General features: G+C 38.6%; 1 protein-coding gene across 3 annotated transcripts in view; it reads left to right on the top strand.

Moving 5' to 3' along the window:
* LOC135198150 (uncharacterized) overlaps positions 1–20232 on the top strand; it is a 50973-nt gene that overhangs the window by 13537 nt on the left and 17204 nt on the right. For all 3 annotated transcript variants that reach the window (XM_064225639.1, XM_064225638.1, XM_064225637.1), the window contains exon 2: positions 8201–8238. The gene's annotated coding sequence lies outside the window, so the exon portion shown is untranslated. The remainder of the gene's footprint in view (positions 1–8200; positions 8239–20232) is intronic.

Genomic DNA, 20232 nt, shown 5'->3' with positions numbered 1-20232 from the left:
TCCCCCCAGTCCTCCCTCCCCCCCCCCCCCCCCTCTCCCCTTCATTGATTAGCCCATGGGCAGCATAACCGCAACGAACCAGAATGGTCAAGAAGTGAGAAGATGAAGCAGAACTTGATATAATAGATGACCCGTCCAGATGGAAATTCTGATCCAGTTTCATCAGCTCAGACGATGATGGACGATACGAGCAGTAGTTCTCGTAAAGATTAAAAATTTGTCAGTTGTAAATTTAACAACTGCAAGATTTACAAAAGAAAATAGGTCTTATTTTATTATGATTATTATTATTATTATTATTATTATTATTGGCATAGATACCGTCGAATGAGGCAAGCAAAAAGCCTTGGAGTAGATTAGAAAGATATTTTAGAACCGAAAGCTTAAAAATGTAAATGACACAGATGAAAGAGAGGACGATCCCAAAATTAGAAATAAAACGAAGAAATAAATATATGGCAGCCAAAAGAAATAATTGAAATAAATATATCAAGCTACAGAACAGGTTGAAGGACTGAGAATGATATTGGAACTTACGTATGTCCACGAGAGAGAGAGAGAGAGAGAGAGAGAGAGAGAGAGAGAGAGAGAGAGAGAGAGTAATATTCAAGCAGTTAACGAAAGTGGAGCAAGTGACAGTAAAAATCATCATAAAAAAAAGTCAAAATCGAATTTTCTGTACATCGAAAGTAGATCTGTCTTTCGGTGGCCTCGGTATAATGCTGTATGAGCCGCGCTCCCGTAGAACTGTAACCACGGCCCGGTGGTGGCCTGGCCTATATCGTTGTCAGACGCACGATAATGGCTAACTTTAACATTAAATTAAATAAAAGCCACTGAGGTTAGAGGGCTACAATTTGGCATGTTTGATGATTGGATGGTAGATGATCAACATACCGATTTGCAGCCCTATCCTCCGTAGCTATTAAGAGCGTATAGAGGAGCAGAAATATATATCATATATATGTATATATAGTTTATATATAAGTATGTGTGTATGCATATATATATAATATATATGTGTTTAATATTTATATATACGTATATTATAAATAATATACATATATATATTATATATTAATATTATATATATAATTTATATTATATATATATAGATAGGTAAGGTAGCCAGTAGGTACACACCTGCCTAATACGTACACATAGGGCATTTAAAAATGTCTGCACAGAATGTGATGACACTTTAATACTCAATTTTTGTCTCAGATTGATCCTTAATCAATTCATACACACACACACACACACACACACACACATATATATATATATATATATATATATATATATATATATATATATATATATGCATTAAGCTACAAATGTCCTTTAATATCCAATTCGCTCTACCTCAGAATTAATATGTTTTCGTATATGTTAACGGAAGAGGAATTTTTTAGATGATAAAAATTTCGTCCTCTCGTGGATTCGAACCAACGCACAGGGGAGAAATCAGGCCTCTAGTGAGGTTACTGATCAGGCCAACAAGAAACTATATGGTGAGATAGAGAGAGAGAGAATTTACCAGTCACATTCACGAAAGTCCTTACTGCTATGTATCATTCCCAAACATTAGGAGGCAAAGGTGTGGCCATTCGCAACTCTTTGCCCCATCTTTACCAAAGTTCCCTTGAAATCAGTTTTTAAATCCCCCCCCTGTTAGAAGTTCTCTGCCGATCGCAAGAAGAATCCCTTTATAATAGCCATTTTTTTGTGATGATATTCATGTCACATGCTCCACTTTTTTTTTTTTACCTTGATATCCGGACGTAAGAATTTACCATCGTGACGTCATACTTATTAATAAATTTTCGAGCGTTATAGACACACATATATATATATATAGATATATATATAAATGTGTGTATGCCTGTCAGTCTGTTCGCCTGTACTCTCGAAAGTTTATTAATCTAAACAAGTATGACGTCACGACGGTAGATTCTGACGTACGGGTTTCACCATTCGCTCGGGAACATCGATTCTAAGAATGTTGAAGACGAAGGTGGAGATTGCTTCATTCCATCCCCAGTTGGCCTAAAAACAAATTACAAGTTGCTATATAAATGTTTATTAGCTAAAAATATCCAAAAGCTTGTGTTTATATTTGTATGCATACACAAATACACACTCAATCATTTTGTTGTTAAGCTGACACACAAATGAACATGACGCAATGGTTCCAGCATCTTTTTTACCTTGGCTAGTTGAAATAATCATTGGTAAGACGGTATTTGTCTTGTACTTCGGCCTCATCAAACATCTGCTTCTCCTAACTGGACCTTGGCCTCAGTTCACTAATTATAGGTACTTAAGAAATCATAAACTTACGACTTATGTGATATAGCGGTTATCATCATCGTTATAGTATTTATCAGCATAATTCAAGGAACGCTATTTTACCTTCGGCCGCAAAGTATTATAAGAGCGTTAATGTTCCCGGTAATATTCCCCATTATAGTTTTGGTTGACGGGAAACCTTTGACTGGAGCGCTGTTGTTTGATTCGTAGCCGCTGAGCTACTGAACAGAGTCAGTCAAGCAGGCAGTGGAGAATTCGCGAGGGCTCCCTCAACACATCACGAAGGAGATAAGTGCGTTGTAGCTACTGATTTAACAATGACAATTCGGAATGGCTTGTGCGCGTGTTTTACTTCACGAAAATAGACTGAGCAGTTGTTGACTAAACTGATTTGTAATGCCGGACGTGATCAGATAGAAGGGCGTCTGTCGCTTATGGCTTAACTGGCGCGAGAAAGAGAGAGAGAGAGAGAGAAGAGAATACCGGTTCTTTGCGGCAGAGGCCTTCCGGGCAACAACGGCACTTCGTGTGCACCGGGTTCACGATCCGCTATACCCTTTCGGACTAAAGAGAGAGAGAGAGAGAGTGGAAGAGTTTGCACGTTGTTGTCCTTAATTTTTGACACAACAACTCTAGCTTCTCAGTATGATTGATGTATTCACTTTGACTAGATGCCACGTGCACAGGTATTATTAACATATAATGTTAACATAATATAATCATGCAATAAGTCAGAGACTTTTTTTTTTTTTTTTATCAAGTAGAACATTTGTAAATGTAGGTTCTTGGCGTCCCAAGGGCCAAATCGGGACCTAGTTTTCTTCTTCATTCTTAAGGCAGCATAAACAGGATTTGCGTGAACTGTTGGAGCCGTTTCAAAGGCAAATTCTTACTACTGTACTACCATTAATGGAGTCCAGTTGGAAATTCCATGTTGTTAGTTCTTTTATTTCTATTTCGATGTCATCGGACTTTAATTCAATTTTTTCCTCTGTAATTTGATGCTGATTTATCTTTGATGGAAACGGATGTACTTTTATTGTCTCTACTTAAATGATCTCTGATAAGATAAAAGCAAGCTTTTGTATAAATGATTTATACGTTTGTTTAAAAATATTTATCATACTGTTCATCTATCATAACATATAACTCTATCCGAGAAAGTTAGAGAGGATCTACTATACCTACCCAGAGGTAAGGCCATGGTTTTTATGCCCCTTTAGTCACTGTTTGTCCTTAGTACATCAATCACTGTGATAAAAATGTGCATGTTACAGTTTGCTGCTCAGTGGGTGTGTATTTTGGTTTTATTTATTTATTTATTTATTTATTTATTTTTTTTTTTTTTGTGGTGAAATCGTGTATGATGAAGCACTTATAAAATTCTCTTCTCTTTAGTGTGCTTTTTCTGAGTTGACATTTCCTTGAGGTAAATATACTATAATTGAATTTAAAAATGGTCGATGGATACTGTAATAACACACAAGACTATGAAAAAAGATGACGCAATCGACTGAGAGTAACTCAAAAGCTGGCCATTCATGCCAGCCTGCAGCTTGGATTTAGGTAAATGCAGATAATATAGCATCCTATATCTTGTGGAGAAGTCTATCGTAGGCCTGGCCAGGTTCTGTTTCTTGCGAAGGATATCGCCACGCCCTGCCTATTCTGTAGATGTTAGTATGGTCTTTAGTTCCGCAGGGAGCTGTCATCACATCCCATAGCACTTAAGTACGCCAGGCTTCGCTCTCCCAAAGAGGCTTTGGGAATTTGGAACACGAATGTCTTCCCACTTTGAGCATTCCTTCATACCATTCATTATTGGAATGAGGAGGGACGCTTTGCCGTCTCCAATATGCCAGATGATACGCTGAAAGATTCAACATCCTTTGTTTTCAGAGGGGTATTTGATGTCATCTTCAGAAGAAAAGTCCGTTGATATCCCCCTCCCCCATCCCCACAAGAGCTTAGACCACTTCAGGACTGGAGGATATTCACCAGTTTATGCACTGCTAATCCGGGATTCGTACCGAGAAGAGCGCGTTCTAATTGTGAGTCAGATTTTGCCCCCTAACGTAGAAAGCAGTTAGGTGCTCACTTTCTCAGACTTTCGAAACCTTCGATTAAAAAAAAAAAAAAAAAAAAAAGTCTTATTCTATCATCGCAGCCTGCGAATAAACCCAATACTAGAGCCTTCGTGCATTTATGAAATCAAGTTCTCCGTGGTTGGCGGGAGGGGTGGGGTTAGTGCCGTCAATGCACCTCATGCGGTGCACTGTAGGCATTACTTAAGGTTCTTTGCAGCGTCCCTTTATTTCATAGTGCAACTGCGAGGTTTTCCTCCTATTCCACCTTTCAAACGTATTTACTCTCAATTTCTTTATAGTTCCCAGCGCTAGGCGTTTGTTCCTAAATTCAATATTTGTATAATAAACTTTCAGACATAAACCTCAGCCATAGCTGAGTACTAGATCCAATGGATTACAAGAAAAATATTGACGCTCCTTCATCAACTGGAGACAGCAGATCGACATAAATCTGATTATTCTCACTCATCGGCTCTGATAGTCTGGAAATGCATAGGCACTGTAATGTCTAAACATTTGCAACCTGGAATTTCATGGCAGTCAGACGACGCATGGCATTGTAGACCATGAGGATTTGTCCTCTTGTTTTATAGCTGAGGTGACGATACGTATTTTTATGTAATGAAACACACACGTTAGAGGGAGGGCCATGGGAAACGCTGACCAAAGCTTTGATTAAAGCTGAGGGCGAGAGATATCATAATTTACAGTTCCCGACTGCAATGGCATACATTTAAAGGTATAAATATATACATGGATGCGTGCACTGTATATTTCAATGTTTTTCTGTGTTTTGTGTTTATGATTGAGAGAGAGAGCTTTGAAATTCAAATAGGAATGTCTGACAGATCTAAATAGCAGTTGACTTAAGGTCCCCCCAGATGTTATTTCTCTGCAAAGAGTATTGCGACATTTTGTGTCAGCTTGATGTGCTACAGAGTTATTGGTTTGTTTTGATCTTCAGGGCTGAAGTAGAGCAACTCCTGCCCTGAACTTTCTAACAGAGAAACATGACAAAGATGTTTTTCTGCTCTGTTCAAGGGCATTCAACTTGAGGGTATTGGTGGAGCTTTTTTTTCCGCTGACGTCCATAAAACCTCACGCACCCTCGTGCACTTACAGACTTGAAAAAACTTGTAGAAATGATGATGATGATGATGATGGAGATGATTATTATTATTATTATTATTTTATATCGACTGCTTTACACTCGCTGAACTTCAGAAAGGTCCAGAGGATGGTCTTTCATTTTGTTTGTATCTCCATATTTTTTTTGTCGAATAAGCAATCAAAAGTTCCAAAAAAAAATTTCTTGTTATTCTTTAACATGAATTTCCAGTGAAGATTTGAGAACACGCACACGGCTCTCCTCTGAATAATCGCTTCGAGCCACAAAGGGAGGCGCTTCAGGCGTTAACGGGACGTATAGTCCACGCCGCCTCACTCCTTTTTGCCATACCTTGCAACCCGATTCATCTGCAGCGATGATTATTCATAGTTCTGGTATGGATTGAGTAAACCAGGACCCATATCATTGTTGTTAGTTTCAGAGCGAATTTTAGTTTTGCTTTCAGAACTTAGTCGTGCGAATCGTAGTGCATAGTAAGACTTGAAGTCAACAGTTGGATATTAGATGATAAGGTTTTTTCGGCCTATTGGGAACAAAATTTGTGTTTGCATAGGAGAGGGAATTTTAATTCCTTTCTTCTCAATACATCAGGTCTTCCCTAATAACGGTGGGGGGGATGGTGTGATTTCTCTCTCTCTCTCTCTCTCTCTCTCTCTCGCGCGCGCGCGCGCAATTGCGATGGAAAGATTCCTTTGGGTGATAAATTCGACCTCGTCAGCCATGGAAGATGTTCGGGCAACTGAGACTTTCTGTGTCACGTACTACATTAAAATTTCGTTGATGGACAAATGAAGGTGGCAACCGTTTTCTCATGTACCCCCTTCCTTTTTTAAGGAAAACGGCGTATTGTTTCGAAATATGCACACGTGTGCATTTATAGGTGCGTGAATTTCTTTTCTAAAACTTCAAGTTGTTATTACCAACCATTTAGATTGTCAAGTCATTCCACGCGAATTCGTGCGTACAAAATTTTGACATTCGTAGCGGAAGCTACAGAAACCACACGGAAATACTGAGACGGTTCCCTCGTGTCTGCAACTAGTTTTTATATATATCTCGAAATGAAAGCCAAGAAAACTGCTGTCATTTCAGGACAGCGCACTGTCATTTGTCACACTCCTCTCGAAAACAATTTTGTGTTTATCTCTCCGTAGCTTTTCATTTGCAGAGCCTTAGGCCATCATGAGACATTGCAATAGATCATGGTGTAGTGATGGGTATTGTTTACGTAAGATCGTGGGAGTGTTTGGGAGCCTAATGTGTATCATCAGGAACCCAGGGCTGCTGTTGTTTCTTCCTGCCTTGCAATGCTACTTTTCCGTGGCCTTTTTTCCCCCACTGTGACGGAACAACTTTTAGTTCTTTGTAATGATTCAGTCAAACTTTGTGTGTTTCATTTTAGTTTCAGACTTTGAAGAATTGGACGTTTCTTGTTTTTTACTTTCTCCAATTCTTTTTCTCGTCAGAGGACTTTCCTAATTGCATATTTGTTTCAATAAAACACCTTTTATTGTTTGCTATAATGATTCCCCTAGAATCATTATACCCATGGCAGGCAACTACTGCAAATCCGAATAATGTAGTTTAAGGTTCAATTGCATAGGGTGTACGTAATGTTATTCAGTTTCCTGACAACATCCGTAAGTGTGCATTGTCCTGTGCATTGTCGTACGTCAACCATATGTTAATTATCCCATTGTAAGCGTTCATGTTGAATTTTCCTCGGGGTTCGTGTACGTGACCTTTTATATGTACTCTTATGTATATATGCATAGGAAACAGATAATTTCGCCCTTCTCGTATTTCTGAGTGATTTGTGTCATTATCTAGAGAGAACACACTCTTAACGCACCAGGGAATCATTGATAACAGCGAAATAAAAAGATGAAATTATAGTCGAGTCTTAGAGGAGTATTTCATGAAATTCCTAGCTCGGGAAACACTGGATCCTTTCGTCTTCTGATACTTCTCGTTTTGCGGTCATAATCAGTGTCTTTCACTCATAAATTCACTACGTTTCGTACTTTCTACCCAGAATTAAGTGTCAAACTCAGTGGGTAAAAATATCTCTCAGAAACTGGTAAGATAGTGATTTGGGCATAGGATGAAAATCAACATGATCTGAGCTTGGTGGACGGACTTCGATTTTTTTTTTATGACAGTTATGGGACGAAATTGCCAGTTTGATCAATTTAACCTCTTTCTCATTTCCGAAATTATTTTCTTTGATGATTTGTATAGCTTACTAATTCATTATTCATATATTTGTCGATGTATAACTCATTCCTTCTGTTTTGGCAGGTAATGAATAGTTTTAAATTCTCCAAAGCTAACATTCAAAATAAAGACTAAGTTAAACACTGGCCTGGTTTAAGCCAAAATAAAAAAAAGAATTCATTAGGAAGATGAAAGAAGCAAAGGAAAACTTTTTTCGAAATAGGGAACACTGATGTACTGAGAGAATTCCGAAAGTTCTTGCAAAGGGAAGACCACTACTCCTCAACACCTCTAGAATATGACTTGTTTATGTAGTTTGTGTTTACAATCCTTACTTTCGTGAATTAAATCAAAACAATTTGTTCTATAGTTTTTCATGCCATCATCAACACACAATGTTTGTACCAGTGAGCATCTATCTTTTTTTAATTAAATATTTCTTTTGATGTTGCAGATTCTTAATCCACTGATCCACTGATCTGTTAGTATCAGGTAAGTTCAAGTGTTATGGTTTTTATGTTTTAAAACTGATACAGGTGATGTCTTATTTTTTAATGTTTGAGAAAGATACCAGCGCCTTTTCATCTTACAGTAAAAGGTGTAACATGCAGTCGAGTTTTCCACATATGTGTAAAAGGTATAGTTAACACATGTAGTTCCACATTCCTGATGTAGCATTGTTTTCCCTGCTCGGGAAGTGTTCATTGAAGCTTCCTCTCTTCTGTGAGTTTGCAGTTCCTCGTTGGACGAGTGGTTTTCGCGCTCGGCTACCAATCCGGTGGTCCGAAGTTCGATTCTCGTCTCGGCCAACGCGGAATCAGAGGAATTTATTTCTGGTGATAGAAATTAATTTCTCGATATAATGTGGTTCGGATTCCACAATAAACTTAGGTCCCGTTGCTAGATAACCAATTGGTTCCTAGCCACGTCAAAATATCTAATCCTTCGGGCCAGCCCTAGGAGAGCTGTTCATCAGTTCAGTGGCCTGGTAAAACTAAGATATACTTGACTTTGACTTTTTCCGTGAGTTTGCATCCGTGCCGATGTGTCCCAGAATCTATTTGCTTGAGTTATCCACTTAACAAGGGGACAGTTTTCATACCAGTCTTCTTAAGAACCACCGACTCTCACAGCTTAGAAACGGCTTCTTCCCCTCTCGTTTCCCTTACACACATCGATAACGAAATCGACACGGGTGGTTGGTATGGTCTTTACATGCCACCTCGGTGACCGCGAGTTCGATTCTCGGGCATTCCATTGAGGGGTAGAGATGTGTATTTCTGGTGATAGAAGTTCACTCTCGACGTGGTTCGGAAGTCACGTAAAGTCATTGGTCCCGTTGCTGAATAACCACTGGTTTCATGCAACGTGAAAACACCGTACAAACAAACAGACAAACGGCATTAAAGTGTCGATACATTCCCGCAGTCGATTCAAGACTTTCTCCGCTCGTTCCCAGAAATCCCAGACAGATGTAGAAGAAGAATAAAAGGGGAGCAGCTGTTCACAGGCTATTAGGAATGACTTCGGAAAACAGATTCGTCACTGGCGCCTCCTGCTTCTGGTCGATCACGCGTGAGGAATGGTGGCCCGTAATGACGGACTTGCACTCCAATAGAGTTGTCATCATCGGATCTGAATGTATTTAGAAAGGAGATAATGACCAGCTTTCTGTCTGAACCTTTGTCGTGATGACGTAGTAGTGAGTGATGTGAAGGACGAGCTGTGTTCGAGAGAAAGGCCTCCTTCAGGTGACTGAAGAAGGGGGGGCGGGGGAGGGGGGGGGCGGGGGAGGGGGGGGGGGGCTGTGAACACGAAAAAACTTTTAATGGACAGTTTAGGATAAACTTGCGTTTGTTGTTAATCCCGCTTTTATTGGATTTTTTTTTTTTTTATAAAGTTAACCCTTATTTTTTTATATTTATTTACTTAATAGAAGGAAAAAATTACCCTGTTTTCACATTGCTCTTTGATCTTAATGTAGGCAGACAGATATTGATGAAGTAAAGTACAGAGTAGCTGCCAAAATTGTCACGCGCCGTAGACCTTACAAACACCTAGATTTTATTTCCAATTAAATTCTGGAGAAACATTCACATTGACTAGTTTGAATATTGTGGCGTTAAGGTGCGAAAGTGTGCCAGAAATATGTCCTTTTGTTAAACTGCTTTTACTTCCCGTGCATTCTAGATTATCTGGAAGCTCCCTGGTATAAATACACTGGGTCAACCTGAAGCCGTTTCCTTAACTGGACTAAGTCAGTATTCGATGCTTTCCCAAAATCTGTCCACATCATCGGAGAAAGAAAATGGTTGTGAAAACAAATGATTTCACTAAAATAAAATGAATGTTAGTGCACTTGCTAGTCAGTACAAATGTATTACAAATTCTTTAATATTAACGCTTCCTTGTCTCAGTTGAATAGATGTTTCGTAGCTCGAACTACCCACATTTAATTACAGGTATTTTCCCAAGATTCTACTGACGAATTGAAAGGGTGAGAAATGTGGTGAGGCACGAACGAGCGGTAAAATTAGTGTATGTGAATGGATAGATTAGTGTTCGAGATGGTTCGATCATGTGGAAGGAACGGAGGATGGTAGGTTAGTGGAAAGTGCTTAATTTGGAAGTGTTTGGAGGGAGGGAGGAAGGAGAGGAATCCATAGAAAGCTCTGGATATAGTATAGTGTGAAAGAAGTATTGGGAAGGAATGGCTCTAAATTCATATAGTGTGAATATGCGTGCCAGACAGAGGTGAATTGCACATTGTATATAATGGGCTTTGACGCATGTATATATTATATATATGTTATGTATGTATGTATGAATGCATATAATATGGGGTGCTATTGCTCAGTGGCAGAGTGAGTACAGTACATGCTTTTACTAGGTTTTTGCGTGCTGCCCACAAGTCGACCCAACTGGGAATCGGGAAAAGCGAGTGGTGCTAACATCTTCACGGCCTCAGTAGCGTGGTCGGTATGGTCTTGGCCTGCCACCTCGGTGGCCGCAAGTTTGATTCTCGGGCATTTCATGTAGGGGTCAGAGATGTGTATTTCTGGTGATAGAAGTTAATACTCGACGTGGTTCGGAAGTCACGTAAAGCCGTTGGTCCCGTTGGTGAATAACCACTGGTTCCATGCAACATAAAAACACCATACAAACAAGCTTACATCTTCATCCCTAGAGACTTGCTGACAACTGGAAAGCATTACTCTTCACATACCCACAAAGGGGACTCATCATTAGCTCGTCGATCCACCCATCTGTCAGCACAGATATTAAGCCCATTCTGTTCAAAGTCGTCAGTCCTTTCTCTCCAACTTTTTCTCAGAACTTTCAAATGTGCATTTTCGAGGCAGTTTATCTGAATGAAAGAATTACAGACTCTTGCTCTTTAAAAGGTTTTCCAGTCAGGTTGGGTATTGAAGATACTAAGCCCATTCTGTTCAAAGTCGTCAGTCCTTTTTCTCAGAACTTTCGATTTTGTAATTTCAAGGCAGTTTATCTGAATGAGAGAATTACAGACTCTCTTGCTCTTTAAAAGGTTTTCCAGTCAGGTTGGACTGGAAATATTTAGTAGCAAATAGAATGTTCTGGTTATGGTTCATTGTCGTCTGTTGATGACGTGCGTAGATCCAGTGTAGTGGAAGGTGCTGAGATTTTGAGATTTGGGAAGAAGCCAGTCACCATCGGACCCTAATAGTAACTGAAATGTAACGAGAGTGACTACGTATCCTGTGCAAAAAGCCCTCTATGTATCGACTTGAGTAAACAAGAAGTAAGGTTTGTTACTCCTTGAGTTATTCAAGTTATTCATATTAGAGTAAAGAGAGGTAATGTCAGCTGAAATTGCTCTTCCCCGATTGACGGTAAGTATGCAGTCAAACGAACGATTGCAGTCACGGAATGCACATTAAGCTTGCTGAGGGGGCAAATTGCATGTGACCCAGTGACTGGAAAAAGTTCATCTCATGAGTATATAGACCGAATAGTAATGGAATCACCAAAGACCTTGTACTACTGTAGTTTTGCCAAGTGAAGATATTTTATACAATATAAAGTCCCTAGGGGTGTAGTGCCATCAGTACGCCACACGACTAAAGGCAAGACTAAAGGTTCTTTGCAGCATCCCTTTGGCCCCTAGCTGCTACCACCCCTTTCATTCCTTTTACTGTACCTCCATTCATATTATCTTTCTTCCGTCTTTCCATCCACCCTCCCCTAACAAATATTTCGTAATGTAACTGTGATGTATACGTCTCAAACCTTCCTACACCCAATTTCCTTTCCAGCGCTGAATGACCTCATAGGTCTCCAGTGATTGGCCTTTGGCCTAAACTCTATATTCCATTCCAACAGTATAAGGATAATAGCAGGCTCTTGAGTTATTAGTTTTATTGGTGTTTTTGCTTAGTTTCATATCTTTTAGTCATAGACTGTTGTATTTTACTCCTTTTGGTCAAGACTGACTGACATGACATCACAGAGACGCATACATGTTACCATGAGGCATGAAGAAGAGAAGGCAGGGAAAAGTTTGTGATTACATAGCCTCAAATGACAGCACCAGTTATATATGTCCAGAGGAAAAGGAACAAGATGTCTGGAGAATGCAGGTATGATATGCAACCTCAAAAGTCTTGTGAGAAGAGAAAGTTTGTGAAAGACTTCGAAAGGTGCTCGTTTAGAATTACAAAACCATGTGCAAAAATTCGAAAGTCCCGAGTCTAAAATTGCCTCGTGATGCGTTTTTTTTTTTCCGCCACATGGAAGGCGCTAACAACATGTTTACTTTATAACAAAAAGCAAAATAGAGCTGCACGGTTTGCAGTAAAAATTAATATCTAAGCGGCATGCTTACGAAATTGTATCATAGCTTGCACGGGTGACTGTGTTAGTATTTTGAAAGGTTTGACGAACTCATGCGTACGAACCGATACGATTGAGTGGAAATTCCTACCGTTCGATCTTATGTGCTTGCTGTATAACTACCGTCATTATCGGTGTTTGGCTATTATTATTATTATTATTAGTATTATTATTATTATTATTATATTTGCTGGAAGCAGCCCTTCATTAATACAGTTTTTATTAAAAATAATGACTATTTCAGCCGCGTTTATTTTGTATAGAAGTTTCTCAATTTTCTTACTGATTACAGAAGAATAGTCAATAATAAGAAGAATAGAGAAACTTCTATACAAAATAAACCTGTATTATTATTATTATTATTATTATTATTATTATTATTATTATTATTATTATTATTATTAATTTGCTTGACCAGAATGCATATAGCCGGCGGTATGTTAGCGTATATTATTCCACAGTTAAATTGTAAGTGTATCATTAAATTTAACCTTGATGATGAATTTGCGTATTTCCGGTATATTTTTCGTATTAATCAGTTATACCCACATTTCCTTAGTGTTTTAGTTTGTCCCTACATTAATATTTTTCCATTTCTCCTTTAAATAGTGTTAACTTGACTGGACAGTGGATTTGACCCTAACTTGCTTCGACGAATTTTTTCTGTCTTTACGTTTTGTTTTTAATGGCAGTTTTTTCTGTAATTTATTTTTCGCTGTTATCCTTTACTTGGCCGAAGGTTAGTTCAGCCTTCAAATTGAAGTGTCAAAGGCCTCAAAGCATTGTAGTATAGGCTTATAAGAGACAAGTACTTCTTTTGACTAAATTTACTCATCAGTTTACTATTTTGTCAGATATCTGTCTCCCTTTTCACATCTGGTAACGAACAGTTACCTGTCAGAAATCTGTAAAACCTTTCCTTTTTAACTATATGTCTTATCTCCTGAGTCCTCTTCACTTCCTTTTTTATTCTTTCTTCGTGTGTGTGTGTTTTTTTGTTCGTTATGGTCTGATGCCAATACAGTATCTGTAACTTACCTTTCTTGTTCAGGGATAACTATTTCCTTTTTTTGAAATGGCTATTTACTTCGTGAATTCTTATAAGGGTCATTCGTACCCCCTTCTTTGCTAGCGACCCTTTTTTTTTCCTCAGTGATCTCACCAATAGCAAGCTTGCCCAAAAGTGTCAGCAGCGAGTATTGGCTTAATTGTATCCTGAGTGAGCTACCCCTTTTTGGATTACATCTTCAGTTCAGCTCTATATTACGTCAGCCACACTTCATTTTCCACATTTCGGAGGCCGTGGTCTCTCTCTCTCTCTCTCTCTCTCTCTCTCTCTCTCTCTCTCTCTCTCTCTCTCTCTCTCTCTTTTTTTTTACGACAAACTTTGCAAAACTTTGACAACCCGAGCCTCTCCATCAACCGCAGTTTCTGCATGGCCAGCAACCCCAATTTTAACATATAATTCCACAATCGATTGCACATTGTCAGTAGCTTCCGTCTGATTTCTTATATATATTTAAATTATTTGGTAGCGTTGCTCCGCTTCTTGCGTATCGTGCCATATTATACTTTCCAGGCTCTCTCTCTCTTCTCTCTCTCTCTCTCTCTCTCTCTCTCTCACTTGGACAACCTGAACAAGATGTAAGGTCTGTAAGGCCTAAGGTCTCTCTCTCTCTCTCTCTCTCTCTCTCTCTCTCTCTCTCTCTCTCTCTCTCTCACTTGGACAACCTGAACAAGATGTAAGGTCTGTAAGGCCTAAGGTCTCTCTCTCTACTCCTCTCTCTCTCTCTCATCTCTCTCTCTCCCCTCTCTCTCACCTCTCTCTCTCTCTCTCTCTCTCTCTCTCTTGGACAACCTGAACAAGATGTAAGGTCTGTAAGGCCTAAGGTCTCTCTCTCTCTCTCTCTCTCTCTCTCTCTCTCTCTCTTCTCTCTCTCTCTCTCTCTCGGACAACCTGAACAAGATGTAAGGTCTGTAAGGCCTAAGGTCTCTCTCTCTCTCTCTCTCTCTCTCTCTCTCTCTCTCTCCTACTCGGAGTGCATTTTGGAGTTGCACGAACAATGGGTCTGTTTTGGGACACTGGCATGGGTACCTTGTATTTGCACTATCCGCAGATCTCATTTTCTCGTCCAGCAGCTTCCTGGAAAAAAAATTTTAAACTACATGAGCAAAATCTCTCACACGGTGCACTGTAGGCATTACTTGAAGTCCTTTGCAGTCCCTTTGGCCGCTGGGTGCAATCCCTTTCATTCCTCTTACTGAACCTCCGTTCATATTTTCTTTCTTCCATCTTACTTTCCACCCTCTATTAACAGTTGCTTCGTTGTGCAACTGCGAGGTTATAGGTTATTCCTCCTTTTTCACCTTTAAAACCATTTGTAGTCGCAATTCCCCTTTCAGTGCTAAATGAGCTCGTATAGAGACCCCAACGCTTGACCCTTGACCGCAAGTTTATATTCCATTCCATTGCATACAGGAGCTAAAGAAAATCGTGATATGCTTTCTGAATTTCGCTCATAAGTGTCTTTTTGCTGTAATCTAACAGCTTTTAGTAGAGTTAAAAGTTTCATTAACAACAAAAAACAACACAGAAGCACCATGTATGTAAATATCACTTCCGGATTATGTGGAAGTCTGCCCTCAACCACAATGTTCCCGTAGGGGTTAGTGCCGTCAGTGCACCTCATTCAGTGCAATGTAGACATTACTTAAGGTTGTTTGCAGCGTCCCTTCGGTCCCTAGCTGCAACTGCTTTCATTCCTTTTACTGTAACTCCGTTCATATTCTCTTTCTTCCATCTTACTGTCCACCCTCTCCTAACAATTGATTCACAATGCAGCTGCGAGGTTTTCCTCCTGTTACACCTTTCAAACCTTAAACTGTCAATTTCCGTCTCAGCGCTGAATGGCCCTAGCTGCCCCAGTGCTTGGGATAATGCCAAATATGTATATATATATATATATATATATATATATATATATATATATATATATATATATTATATATAAATCAAATCAACCACAATGGACACTTTCTTAGCCACTGTTCATGCCTGCAGTCGGTTTTCTGTGCATCTTGCACCAAGAAAATATTGCAGTAAACCCGTCAAGTTTGGCGATGACAACATTCAGTGCTCAGGATACATTGCATAGTATAATAGTTATGCTGAGCTTGGTTATTTAAATCAAGAAGATTCCTTCATCCTGTCACGCTCTGTAATGCTTGTTTTTGAGTAAAAGTTAAACTGCAATAAAGAATTGTTAAGCCCCCTCAACTATAGAGGAGAAAAGTGTTTACGCTTAATGGAAATAAGAGAAAGGTGAGAAGCCGTCAGGTTGACGATTTGCAAAGTGAGTGAGATTGATGAACAATTTTTAAGGTGGTTTGGTCACGTTGAAAGAATGTAGGAGGGATTATATATATATATATATATATATATATATATATATATATTTAGAGATATATAGATATATATATAGATATATATATATATATATATATATATATATATATATATCCTTAAATCCAGGGTAGAAAGCTTATTGCCAAACTGGGGACTTGGAACAAGTACTTTCGTATTATGTTCAACATTTTCAAGTTCACACTGAATATAATAGAAGTTGACATTCAATGTGAACTTGAAAATTTAGAATATACTACGAAAGTACGTGTTCCAAGTCCCCAGTTTTTTACTCATATTTCTACCGTGGATTTAAGGATATTCCCAAGCCCTGTTCCTTCGTACTACATTGGATATATATATATATATATATATATATATATATATATATATATATATATATATATATATATATATATTCGCATATTAATATATATATAATATATATTATATATCTATATATACATATATATATAATATAATATATATATATATGTGTGTGTGTGTGTATGTGTGCGTATATTTTGTGTGTATATATAATAAAATTGTTTTATCTCCTTATGTCAATTTCAGGTTCCTCAACATAAAATCTCTCAGCATTTGCTCTCTCTGCAGATTATCTATCAACAATCTTCTCCACTTCATTCCTTATCCTTTCCTCAGTTTCGTTCTTGGTATGAACTAACAGTGTTTCATTTTTGGTAACTTATTCTTGTTAACAATACTTATCGTTTTTTTTTGTTTTTTTACATTTCCTTCTGGAATTCCTAACTCTTTCGTTAGCTCCCTTAGTCAGTAAAACTTCTTTAGTATCAGCGTTTCCTGCTATTTAGAAGCAAGTGTAGATTTTTCCAAGGATTCCCTTCAATTTATCTACTGACCCACTTCTCCCACTGGATTAGCGGCTAATTGTATTATATTGTCAACTTGACAGCATATCATCCGTTTCGTCAGTTCTCCAGCCTCGGTCCCGTTCTACTTAGCAGTTTCGAAGACTGGACAACCCAATTCTCTCGATCAGCCACGGTTTCTGCTTGGCCAGCAACCCATATTTTATCTTATTATTAATCCGGAATCAATTCTCCCTCTTCACGGGATCTCATCCCATTTCTTTTATAGAATAAATTCCTTTGCTGTGTTGCTCTAGTTCTTGCATACTGTGCCTCATTGCACCTTCCATGTTTTTTTTTTTTCCATTTTGAGGCACGAAAAGGAGTCGGTTATACCTGCTAGAATTGTTGTTGCTAATATCATGCAGTCTAGATTTGTGTACGAATGGTAACTTGAAGACTTGGTGAACATTTTTTGGTTCATTTAACCGGATTTCATATATATATATTATATATTTAATATGTATTATGGAGATATGTATATATAATTGTGTGATGCGTGCAGAGAGAGTAGGTACAGGAAACTTAATTTTACAAAATCATCTTCTAAGGAGCAAATCAAGTTCTGAAAGAAATCAAGACATTAAGAATCGCCGGCAAAAGTATGTGTCATATTTTTGTGAACTGCAATTCGGTGAGATTAACGTCCGTCAAAGATGGCAAGTCTTCAAGCTTCCAGTCACGCAGAAATCTGAGACTTCGTGAGATTCCCAAAGACAAATCAAGCGGACATGACTGACTCTCGGCCGTGTCTTCAAATGGGGAAAAACCAGAAAGGCAACACCTATAGAGCTTTTGAAAGCTTCCGAGTCTGAATGAGAAAGTTTAATATGAAATTCTTTCACAGGCTTCCTACAAAAGTAATAACTTTTTTATAGTAAAGTGTAAATGATGTCGTAATTGTAACTTAAGCGTATATAAGATGAAAATTTTTATTGTGACCTAAGTTGTTGTGACGCCATGGTACATTTTTGCATCAATCAATCATCAATCAATCTTTCACTGGACGTCTCGAACCCGTGGTATGAAACCCCGGCTAAAACTCCTCCCATTAATATTTGTTTCTGTTGGTTGATTTGGGTGGAATTTCTAACACTTTCATTACCATCTGCTACTTATCTCTCTGCCAAGACTAATAGAGTAGAATCTGCAAATATCAGCCAATCCTCACTTCCCATTTACCACAATTAACCACAAAGGGAGTTCAAGAGGAAATCAAAAGTAGCCTCAAACCTGGGTTGCTAATAAGTTCTCAGCAAAGTTAAGGAATGCTTGGCATGGTCAGTACTTGGATGGGTAACCACCAATAAAAGCGAATAACCTTATGGTATTAACCATATATAAACAGGGGTATGGTGATTCCATCCCCACACGTACCATATATATATATATATATATATATATATCTATATATATATATATATATATATATATATATATATATATGGATTAGCATCATAAGGAATTCCCTTTTAGGCCTAGCATTTCTTGAGGGACTACCCATCCTAGTATCCCAGGTTTGAGGCTAGACGGCGTCGGTACGAGAACTTTCGAAAACGAATGCAGGAAGTTTTGATTTCCTCTTGAACTCCCTTTGTGGTTAATTACGGTAAATGAGGAATGTGGATTGGATGATATATTGCAGATGCTAATTGATTCGTTTGGACAGAGAGGAGAATCTGCAGACGCGAATGAAAGTCTTAGAAATCATTTGCAAGAGATGAAGTTAACCAGCTCATTCCATGCAGGTCAACCCACAGAAACAAAAAGTAACTGGGGGGTAGGGGGTGGGCGGTTAGCCCAGGTTTTGTACCCCGGGTTCGATAAACGGCGCGAAAGAAGAGCTCGTTGAATGTTCTCATTTATATTGCAAGGTTTTCACGAGAGTGCGTAACGAGTCGTTTGGTGAGTAGTTTGAGGTTTTTTTTTTTTTTTTTTTCCAAGTCCCTGGAATTCTCGCCAGCAACAAGAGCAAGAAGAAAACTTACGCTTGACGACTACACTTACATTGTCGATAAACGAAAAGATGATTGGTATTATTGCGAAGAAAGCTGCAGGGGAAGGTGGTTACCGATTATGATAAACGCGTGACGACTCGAAGCCGTGAGCAGTCTGCCCTTGAAAAGGTTACGACATCAAAGAAAGCGCCAGCAGGTTGCTGTCTAGTTTCGTGGCTTGCGGATACAATCTGAGGAAGTCTGAGTAAGCAGCATATTTAAACAAAGGTTACTGTTGATATTTCTGACCCACCAGTGTGTTGGTATTCTCAGCATTTTTATAGTTTGCGTTTTGGAGCAGTTACAAAAGAAGGGAATAAATTAACGACTCGATATAGTATAAATATTTCTAAATGCTTTTAGTTTAAGTGACCGCTAGTACTACCATCGTAGGGAAAAGTGACAACAGACGGAAACCAGGAAGTGGTTTAAAAGTAGCTCTAGTAGGTGACGAGACACACCTGTTGGAGATTTGTGTTCATAGGCAAGAATTTTCCGCTTCCACTTCCTTCCTCCTGTTGACACAAAGACTCTCTCTCTCTCTCTCTCTCTCTCTCTCTCTCTCTCTCTCAGATATATAAATATATCTATCTCTCTCTCTCTCTATATATATATATATATATATATATATATATATATATATATATATATATATACATATATATACACACATATATATTAGATATTTATGAGATTTCTTTTAAACTTGTTTATTTGTGTTTTCAATTTCCTAATTCTTATTCAGCGTCAATGACTTAGATGTTGTGATGCCAGTTTCAATAGCCCCAAATCTCTCTCTCTCTCTCTCTCTCTCTCTCCATCTGCTTCCCCGTCGCGTGACATTTGTGGCCCGAGTAGAGTCGGCGATTTGACAGACCGCACAGGGGAGTCAAGAAGAAAGTTAATTGCTGTCGGTTGTGGCTTCTTCGCTGCCACAGGATGTAGAGAAAAAGAAAAAAACATTCATAGTATTCTCTCTCTCTCTCTCTCTCTCTCTCTCTCTCTCTCTCTCTCTGAAAAGCGCTTCAAGTAGCCACCCCTTTCTCTCTCTCGTGATCGCTGTACCGTAAAAATGAATGATTCTTACCCTGTGATTATTTTGCAAAATCTCCCTTAATGTTAACACCTTTCGTCATTGAACTGCGGATACATCATGTTGGAGATTTCCTCTCCACGCCTCTGATGAGCCAACCTTTAATAGATTTCTGTAGCAGAATTTAGGAAAACTAATCTTAGTATTTTTGCGCGGGCTGTGTCCGTTAAGTGTAGGAAAGACTTCCGCGCACGCGTTTATAAGCGGAACCTTTGTCTCGGCAGTTAAACC

The sequence above is a fragment of the Macrobrachium nipponense genome, chromosome 21 (genome assembly GCF_015104395.2).
Source record: "Macrobrachium nipponense isolate FS-2020 chromosome 21, ASM1510439v2, whole genome shotgun sequence".
Taxonomy (NCBI): Eukaryota; Metazoa; Arthropoda; class Malacostraca; order Decapoda; family Palaemonidae; genus Macrobrachium; species Macrobrachium nipponense.
The sequence above is the reverse complement of the archived record's forward strand: the minus strand, read 5'-3'. Positions and strand labels throughout refer to the sequence as shown.